This window comes from Malania oleifera, chromosome 12, assembly GCF_029873635.1.
Source record: "Malania oleifera isolate guangnan ecotype guangnan chromosome 12, ASM2987363v1, whole genome shotgun sequence".
Lineage (NCBI taxonomy): Eukaryota > Viridiplantae > Streptophyta > Magnoliopsida > Santalales > Ximeniaceae > Malania > Malania oleifera.
This window is the reverse complement of record NC_080428.1, coordinates 82749822-82760633: the sequence shown is the minus strand read 5'-3', so window position 1 is coordinate 82760633 and position 10812 is coordinate 82749822. Positions and strand designations below refer to the sequence as shown.

The 10812-nt window shown below is 32.5% G+C and overlaps 1 non-coding gene across 1 annotated transcript; it reads right to left on the bottom strand.

Annotated features, from left to right (window-relative positions):
* Positions 1-3885: 3885 nt before the first annotated feature.
* On the bottom strand, positions 3886-3969 carry TRNAL-UAA (transfer RNA leucine (anticodon UAA)). The gene has a single exon. It is a non-coding gene; the product is annotated as a tRNA-Leu (tRNA).
* Positions 3970-10812: the final 6843 nt, after the last annotated feature.

The window sequence follows — 10812 nt, the reverse complement described above, 5'->3', positions numbered from 1 at the left end:
AACGCGTCTGACCTCAACAACGATCACCTGCTCTGCTCCTCCAGGTCTCTTTGCAAAGCCTGCATAGGAAGACGCTACTCTCTGTTCGAGCACAAAATGGAAGGAGGATGGGCTCTGTGAGGGATGAAACAAATCTTGTTGGATGAACCAACAAGATTTGTCATACATCCAACACTGGATGGATGGACAATTAGTATTCTAAAGCAAATCTCGCTGGATGAACCAACGCAATTTGCCACGTGCTCACAGCAGCATCATTCATGTACGGTAACAAATTTCACTAGACCAACTAGCGAGATTTTGTCAAAATCATTTTGTGAAATACTTTTCAAAATAGGGTATTATTTAATATATATATATATATATATATATATATATATCATTCATGTACGGTAACAAATTTCACTAGACCAACTAGCGAGATTTTGTCAGAATCATTTTGTGAAATACTTTTCAAAATAGGGTATTATTTAATATATATATATATATATATATATATATATATATATTAAAAAAGTTAAACGGGGAAAAAACTCTTTGAATTTCACAGTCATGAAAAACGGCATCACAAGTCGATAAATTGACCTATTGTAAATTTTACGTGGCGCTAAGTGTTGCCCTGCGCGGGGTTCATTGGGTGGTGGGCTGGGCCGGAGAAGGGCTACTCTCTAAATATATTATGTTGGAAATTTGGGTTCAATAGTGGGCCGCAAGTTAGCAGTTAGATCTAGAGCGGCTTGCAGGGAATTGGGCCAGGTCCATTGGCCCATACTAATTGGAAATTTTTGGGCTTAAGGGTTGTACTAGTAACTTACGTGATTCCTAATTTAATTGTCATTTATAATTTAAATAAAAAATTATTACTATCTTTGAAGTTATAACGAGTTGTGAAATCATCTAGGCTACGAGGGCCATCGCTTTGCTTCACCATCTGATTGTTATGGAGTCAAAAAATCGATTTTTATAGTCTTTTACTTGCTTCTAAAACTTTTTTTCTTTACACTCTTTAGTAAAGTGACTCTCGGGTGAGAGGCACGAACGAGACTAAAGTAGTCATTCGACTACCCAAAAGCGTAGGGGGAGAGGGACTACCAATATCGTAGTGATCGAATGATACAGAGAGAGATAAGAGCTTTAGAGAGTTTTGCTATTCTTGTCCTAAACACAATTTAAGGTTTTGTGGAAGTTTTACATCTTAGTAATAAAATAACTATAGTATATGAATTTGGTAATTAACAAAAAAAAATTAAAAGGAAAAAAGAGATTATCATTGTAAAATAAAATAGTAGTTAAAATGATAATTTTGATTGTATTCTTCTATTAATTTAATTTATTTTTTACGTTACTTTATGTTACAAATTAAATATGATACATTTACAATGGAAATGAAAAAAAATCAAGACTCCCTTTTTAGTCATTTCCATTATCAGTAAACGACAATATTTGTTTGTAAAAAAAAATGGTAATATCATAATTCTAAAGCATAAAAATTTATTCTCCTACCCAAAGAATGATTTTCAATACGTGTCTTCATTTCCTAATCTAAAATTATAAGAATACTAATATGAATTTAGTACAGAATCCTAACAAAATTTTGAAGTGTCAGTCCCAACCTCAAATTGATTGGATTTTTAAGTCTTGTTATCTTGTCCTACTTCGAGTGTTTAAAATTCATTTTCATTATTGTGGATTGATTCTTGCCTTCAGAACAATCACTATTCTTCACAATATTTCAATAATATTAAGTCATTTGAGCTTTAGGGCTGTTTGAAATTTGGAGAACTTTAGGTAAATGAAAGAATTCACATTTTTGTGTTTGATAATCGAGGAAATATAAAATAAAATAAAATATATGGCTAATTAATGAAAAAAATTGATTTGCACATCATTAACATTTACTTTTCTTTATTTTTAATCATATTAGAGCAAAATTCAGATTTTTAATAGAAAAAAAATAAAATAAAAGATAAGTTTCTTTGTTATTTTTTTCCTCGAATAAACCGTTGAACCAAATGAAGCCAAAAATTAATTATTTTCTTCACGAAAATAAGAGAAACCATTCACATTCATCCCAATTTAGCTCATATAAATGATAGGAAGATTGGGGGTGTTTGATGTAAAAACCTGGAATAAGGCTTTATTATCAAGGGCCCTATGGAATATACATGATCAAAAGGATTCCCTTTGGTCTAAATGGGTAAACCATTATTACGTGAAGGAAGATAGCATTTGGAATGTGTTTCCAAAACACGATGACTCTCTTTTGTTTAAAAAGATCATAGATATTAAGAACCAGTTCCTACAAGCTTGTGGTGGTCAAGATGCAGCAGTGAGCATGCTGAATCAGTGGGTAGTTGAGGGGCAAATATCTACCTCTGAGATTTATAATTTCGGGAGAAACAAAGGCAGTAGAGTTGTATGGCATAAGGAGGTTTGGAAGTGTGGGAGTTTACCTAAACATGCTTTTACCTTGTGGTTGGGTATTAAAAAGAAGTTGTTCACTCTTGACAAACTAGAAGGGGATGGTGAGGATAAAAATTGTATTTACTATGAAGATGAAACTGAAACTATAGACCACCTATTCTTTGAATGCAGGATAACCAAAACGGTGTGGGATACTATCAGATATTGACTGGGGTTAAGAAGGAATTATGTCTACTTTGAAAGCAACTCTATAATGGTTGCACAAGGAAGCAAAAGGCATAAGTATAAAATCCAATGGAAAAAAGATTTGTGTGGCTACTACAATATACCTCCTATGGCAATTCGGAAACAAAAAGAAGTTTGAAGGCAAAGGAATTGAACCAGATAACTTGGTAAAGATAATCCAAACACAAACATATAGAATTATGTATGACAAATATAATCTGTTTTCATATTAATGCGCTTATGTTGATGGCTTTACTAGGCTTATGGTGCTTATTTCTTGTAAAAGATTGTTTTTAGAGAAGGGGGGGGGGGGGGGGGGGAAGTTGGCTTGCTTTTTGAGTGTAATGCTTTGCATTTTTTATTGGGACTTTGTTTCCCTTTCTCCTGGGTATGCTCAGAGTATACTGTACATATCATTTTGATTAATATATTTACCGTTTACTAATAAAATAATAATAATAATAAATACATCCAATTTAAAAAACACTTCAAATTAAAAAATCTAGGCACTTATATTATAATTTTGTTTTCAACACAAAAATTTGAAGCCAAAAAATTTATGGGGAGGCATCTCAATTATTAAAATTTAAAAATTTTCTAATTGGGATTTCTTTTTCAAATCTTAATGATAAGAGTGAAACCAATATGTTAGACCAAGGGAATGACAAGATCGAAACTAAGAAGTTTATGGTAAGACATCTCACTATCAAAGTAATTACATAAAATAAAACTTATTTTTTATTTTTATTTTTTAAGAAAAAAAATATGCAATATAGTATATGAAATTATGAATTTTGAAACTAGAATTTGGATTTTTGCGAATTTAAAAGAAAGTCAATACATAAACCACACAAATCTGAGTTGAAGATTGAAGTTCATGTTCTCACACGTAAAGTAAGAGTTAGAAATTAAGAAAATAATAAAAATATATATTTCAATTATTTTATGTTAATTTAAAAATTAAAAAATACAATGTCATTTTTGTCAGTATGTATTAAAATCTTTTATTATTGTTCATTTGTTTCACATAATTGTTATAAAATTAAGAAACTATTTTTAATAGTTTATTAGAAAACTAAAAGAAAAAATTGAAATCATTTTCCACGCCCTAATTTTTTTTAAAATTTTTTTATTCGGGGTTGAACATGAATGCTTAAAAGTCTATTCATCTTTGGATTTGGTTAGAAAATTAGTGAATAAGGCAATACAAAAAAGTGTAAATAAAAAAAGTACAAATGCTGGCTATGGGGTTCGAACCCATGCGCACTTATTGTGCAGAAGATCTTAAGTCTTCCCCCTTAACCTCTCGGGCAAACCAGCTGACCGCGTCGACAGGTCAAAAGTTTTATTATTTAGACGTAAAAACACAATTAGACCTACTTTGAAAATCCTAAGACTTACCAAAGGGGATTTACGAAATTGCCATACGATACATCGCTTTACATGTTGCCGTTCTTGCCCCTCAAGATATAAAATATCAGTAACAAGAATTATTTTATTTATTTCAAGTTGATCTTATTATTCACTGGATAGGAATTTTGTAAATCATGAAATTTCAAATCAAATAAAGTACTTGCAAATCATCGATTATTGGATAATTTTTGTAATCATACGGATTTAATCAAAATTTTATGTGTTATTCTCCAAAACCTAAACTTCTTGTCTAGTTTGAAAAATAGGATAGGACAAAAATTTGAATTGAGAGGATAAATAAATTGAATAATAAGTTTGAATTCATTTCACTACCGAGAGGAGGGATTTGTTTTTCTAATTCTTGAGCTTTGCCATTCAAAATAGATGAACTTAAATTCTAATTTTTAATATGAACTTCATTTAACGCACTTAATTCATTCATATTTTATTTTAACACATCTATGTTGCGGTTGAAGTACAAATTTCAAAAGTTAATTTTGAATTTATGTGATTTAGACAAAATTCAATACAATGTTATATCACATTTCATTCAAATTTATACAAATTAAATCTAAGATTTTTCCTAATATAATGTTAGAATGTTTGGTACACTAAAATAAAATTGATAAAATTATATAATAAAATTTAAAGATAAAATGATCAAAGATGGGGATTGGACCATAGAGGATGAGATAGATTTTAGGTAAATCAAAGGGAAGATTCTCAAATAGCAAAAAGAGTTGGTGGTGAGATAAAAATGTACAAAAAATCATAAAGACAAAAAGAATTTGGTGTAAAACGTGGGAAAAATGTAAAAACAGAGATAACTTTGAAAAATATAATGAGGCAAGAAAAAATGTAAAAAAGGTCGTTAGTGAAGTTAAATATAGATCATTTAATAGTTTGTATGATAGATTAGGTACAAAAGAATGGGAAATAGATATATTTAAACTGACTAAAGTTAGAGAAAGGAAGAGTAAGGACTTAGGAAATGTAAAAAGTGAGGATGATATTGTCCTGGTTAAGGACGAAGATATTAAAGAAAGACAATGAAGTTACTTTAGTAAGTTGTTTAATGAAAACCAAATAGAAGACTTAAACTTAAAATTGTTAAATGAGGACAAGACTAAAAATATAAGATTTATTCGCAAAATTATAATTAACAAAGTTAAGTTTGTTGACCTTATTGGTCACGCTCGGTTTTGATTATGACAAATACTCATTGTATCTAATGAGTGTTTGAGGTTTTGTGCAGGAACTAAGAATGATAAGATCAAAATGTGCACAAAGCAAGAAAAGCTTGAAGACCGATTTATAATTCAGCATTGTAATATATTTATATTGGTCTGTAATAGTAAATAGGTATTTGGTTTGTAATAAGCACACACAACACATACATGATTCTCTATGTAAGCTTAAACAAACCATGAATGAGAATGGACTTTAGAAAGACCTTAGGGTTTTCCCTTCGGTCGAACGACACCGGACTTTTTCGGTGTCTTCAAATTGGACCCCAAGTGACCCTAGGATACACACATTTACACATTTGTCTGTTAGGCACTTAAATAGGGCTTGTATGTTTCGAAACGGGACCAAAATGCACACATAGTGCACTTTCGGTCGACCAGTCAAGTTAGTTCAAAAAGCCCTGGTCGACCGAAACCTCTTAGGTCAAAAGTTTGACCACTTGGTCGACCGAACCAGAATAGTTCAAAAAGCCCCGGTCAACTGAAACCCTTTTTGGTCAACTTTTTGACCACCTGGTCGACCGAACCAGGTAGTTCAAAAGGCCCTGGTCGATCGCAACCTCATTGGGTCAAAAGTTTGACCATCTGGTCGACCGAACCAGGTAGTTCAAAAGGCCCTAGTCGACCGAAACTTTCCTGGGTCAAAGTTTGACCATATGGTCGACCGAACCAAGTAGTTCAAAAGGCCCTGGTATACCGAAAACCTCCCTGGTCAATATTTTGACCATCTGGTCGACCGACCACTTTTGTACTCCAACTACCTGGTCGACCGGAGGGTCATCGGGAGAATTCCTAGTGGTCTGGTCGACCGAACCAGACAGTTCAAAATGCTCTGGTTGACCGAACCTCGAAAAATTGAGAAATCGCCCTCTCCTGGTCGATCGAGTCTTCAGTTCAAAAGTCCCCTGATCTACTGAACCATATAAGACTTGGTCGACCGAACCTATTTTGGTCGACCGGACCCCTCGGGTTCCCTTGATTTTTTACCGCAGTTAATATTTTTTAAATAGGATTAAAATGCTTTAAACATCATTAAACTTTCCTAATAATACCCAATAAGTCCCCAACGGTCATATTTTCTCCCACGTCTATATATATGAGTTCATTTGAGAAAATTAGGGGTGATTAGCCACTTTGATTAGGGAAGAATTCTCTGAAAAATAAAAATCTTATACTACTCATTTTCTTACTCAAATCACTCATACTTGCCTTCTATTGTTGCCTACATCATTTGTAAGTTGATTGAGTGTTTTGCTTTAATAGGTATGCTTTCCCATTCATAATTGATTGATTTATTTTCATTGAGAGCTAAACCTAAGGATTCTTAGGGGGCTTTTGCTAATAAGCCTATCCTAAGAAGACCTTGTTTGATCTTCTAAAGCTTGCACCTTTATTGCAAGATCTTAAAAAGATCGTATTTGTTTTTGGTTGCAAAAACCTTTCAAATACTTTTAAATATCCATTATGCTTTTATCTTGAAAAGCATTTGAAGAGATATTTGTTTGTGTGATAAAATCTTTGTTGCAATATTCATTAACTCATATATCCTTTGCTGAATACAAAGATTGAATATCTTTTACAAACCGAACATATATATTATTGGAGCATCATATGATTGAGGAAACCTACTCATTGAAATATACATATTGCCTGGCTAGTATCTTTGTGTGAACTATTATAGTGAACATATCTTGTGATACAAAGATTGTTTGTTTGACACTCTCACGTACGCATTACACTGATAGAAAATACTTTGAGAGTTGAACCATCTAGACCACATTGAGCTTACATATTGAGTCATATTGTGGTGTATGTTATTGCGCGCATTTGGGTACATATATGCTTTACACGAAAGCACAATTACTGTATCATTTGTTTATATACACATTTGTTGTATATCCAGGTACGGGCCTGAAGAGGGAGGCTAGCCCTGGAATAGTCCCGGATTGGCTTAGATCCGGTTAGGAAAGTTAGGTGCGTCATCCTGTTAAGGCGTGTAGGTTGAGGTCAGCCATTCTAATTGACCTGGTTAAGGTTGAGGTTAGCCCTATGTTAATTTGACCTAATTGTAAATGGTGCCGCTCCACCCTTAAGTGAACTATTAATGGAATCCTCTGACTTGCGAGCTAGAGGCGGGGATGTAGGCACAGTTAGCTGAACCCTAATAACATATCGTGTGTCTATTTACATTTTAGCTCTTTATATTTACCGCACATATATGTTATTGTATGAATGATGTGCATGATTTAAATTCCACGCATTTTATTTATTAGTACATTTGGAACCGTGTAGAAGGGTCCTAGGTTACCAAAACATATTGACTTCTAACTTAACCTAGGAGAAAAATTAAAATTTCCAATTCATCCCCCCTCTTGGGAATACACCTTTTCTAACAAAGTTTGCACTAAAAAAGATAAAAATTGGGAAAGCTATGGGACCAGATAACATCCCAATTGAAGTTTGGAAATGCTTGGGTGAGAATAGAATTATATGGTTAACTAATTTATTTAATACAATTGTAAAAATTAAGAAAATGTTAGATGAATGAAAGAAAAACACTTTAATACTTATATGCAAAAATAAATGAGATATTCAAAATTGTAATAACTATCGTAGAATTAAATTTATAAGTCATATGATGAAACTATGAGAAATGGTAGTTGAATAAAGATTAAGGTTAGAAACGAAGATCTCAGAAAATCAAATTAGTTTTATGTATGAGAGATCTACCACAGAAACTATTTATCTTTTCAGAATATTAATGGAAAAGTTTAGGAAAAAAAAAGAGGGACTTGTATATGATATTTATTGACCTTGAGAAAGTATATGATAGAATACCTAGGGAACTTCTATGGTAGGTTTTAGAAAAAAAGGGTGTATGTTGTAGGTATATCGATGTCATTAAGGATATGTACGATGAAGTAATGACTAGTGTAAAGACTATAGATGGAGAAATTAGAGAACTTCCAATTACCATAGGTGTACATCAAGGATTTGCTTTGAGTCCTTATCTTTTTGCACTACAAAAAAATAGGTTTTTAGTGACGAATTTATTAGTGACGGATACAATTTCGTCACTAAAAGTGGGCATTAGTGACTGTTTTTAAGAACCGTCACTAATAGTGTAAGCATTAGTGACGGTTTTAACACTCATCACTAATACGAAACTATTAGTGATGGTTTTAAAACTGTCATTAATAACTTCATCACTACAAACCGATTTTCCCCCCCAAACTATAGCGAGAAACCATTTTTTGTGCAGAAATTATCTCGAAAAAACATTAGCGACAATTTTATAGGTATTAGTGATGAATAAAATTCGTCACTAAAAGTCGTTACTAGTGACGATTAGGTAGCCGTCACTACTATTATTATATTAATATATAAAAATCATATAGTTAATACTATTAGTAATGAATTTTCAAAACCGTCACTAATGACATGTATTAGTGACGATTTAGAGTCGTCACTAACAGTTTTTTTATTTAAAAAATTTTAAAATAATTTTGTAAATAATAGTAGTGACGGTTTGGGAAAACTCGTCACTAATAACAGAGTATTGGTGACAGTTTAGATTCGTCACTAATAGTCGTTTTATTTAAAAAATTTATAAATAATTTAGTTAACAATATTAGTGACGATTTGGGCAGATTCGTCACTAATAATATGGTATTAGTGACGGTTTAGATTCGTCACTAATAAACTCTTTATTTAAAAAATATAAAATAATTTAGTTAAATATATTATTAACAGTTTGGGAGGTATTAGCGACAGTTTAGATTCGTCACTAATACGCATAAGTATATTTACTCACGCCGCTTGGGTTTCCCCAAATATCCTCATTTCCCTCCTTTCCCTCCTCCCCTCCCAACCTGGATCTGTTTCCCTCCTCCCCTCTCGATCCTCCTCTCTCTGTCGCAGCCCTAACCCCTCGCCATTGCTGTTCGTCACAGCCCCTCATCGTCGCCTCGTCGTCGCTATTTGTCATAGTCCCTCTCCTGTCACCGTTTGCAGAGCGTCACAACCCCTCGCTCGTCGACGTTCGCAGAGCCCGTCTACGGGCTGCAATGCCCCTCGCCTGTCGCCATCGCAGCCCGTAGAGGAGTAAGGTTTGTCAAAAAGACACAAACACCCTCTCATTTTTTACAAAAACAAAAAAAATTGAGATAAATTTTATGTCTAGAAAACCTGTGATATTAACTAAACGTGTTATTGATTTTATTATTTATTTATAATTTATAATTTTAATTTTTATAATTTTTAACAATTATACCAAATAGTGACTAATAAAAAAACTTGGATTATTTAGAAAACCTTAATCTTTTTTATTTGGGATAAATTGCACATCAATAGCCTTATTCACTGCAAGTTAATAGTTATAATAGTATGAAAAGAGCCCTATGCATAAATCACTAAGCCAAGGACTTAGGATTAGTTTTGTCGCCCATAGATTTTGAAAAGATTATTTAAAAAAAAAAATTAATAAAAAGGAGTTGATTCTTGCAAAAACTTTTTGGTTAAGGAGTTCTTGCAAAAAAATTTTGGTTAAGGAGTTGATTCTTGCAAAATTTGTTTAAGGTGATTTTATTGTATGTGAGGGACCGACAAAGACCACCTAATCTTTTAAAAAATACCTAATTTTTTTTTCTCAAAAATCATTGTTGTTTGTCATTGGTGGGCAGATTTTGGAAGTTGGTCCAGGGTAGCCTTTGCAGTTCCATTTGATGAATTATACACACTCAGATATTGTATTTTTAGTATGTAGACATAGTAGATACAATAATGATCCTAGGCAAGACCACAAAGCCCATCTTTCCTTCCATTGTAATAACTAAAAAAAAAAAAGTGTGGAATAATAATAGTGGTTATTTAGTTAGTATAAAAATGAAAGTGTTTCTCTATTAGGATCCTTGATTCTATGTTAGATGCCTAAAAAAGAGCTTGTCTAAGCGAATGTTTAGAGATCATTGCGGCTCAGTCGCTCCCTGGAGGTCGACCTGGTCAAAATGGAATTTTATAAGATAAATAAGGTAGATACTGTTTGTATACGTAAATAAGTACATAAAATAATGTTTTGACTAACATAATTTGAATAAATATATGATAATAATAATAATAATAATAATAATATAGGTATCATATGCGAGGCCCACAAGATCGTATGGGACCCACATGAGTCCCGAAGCCGTGTGGGGGTCCACAAAAGTCTCGAAGTTGTGTAAGGCTCATTAAACCGTATGAGGAGTATTGGAGTTCGTAGGACCCACTTGGGTCTCAAAGTTGTGTGAGACCCACAAGATCATGTGGGGCCCACATGAGTTTTTGAAATTCGAACTTGATTCTTCAAAAAAAAAAAAAAATACTAAAACATAATTTAAAAATAATAACAATGATAATAATAATGATTTTAAATAAATGATTTTTTAATTAATTAATTAAGTAAATTAATTAAATGAGAGTGTCGGCAAGTACTCTCATTTCCCCTACATGATCCACATTTTCA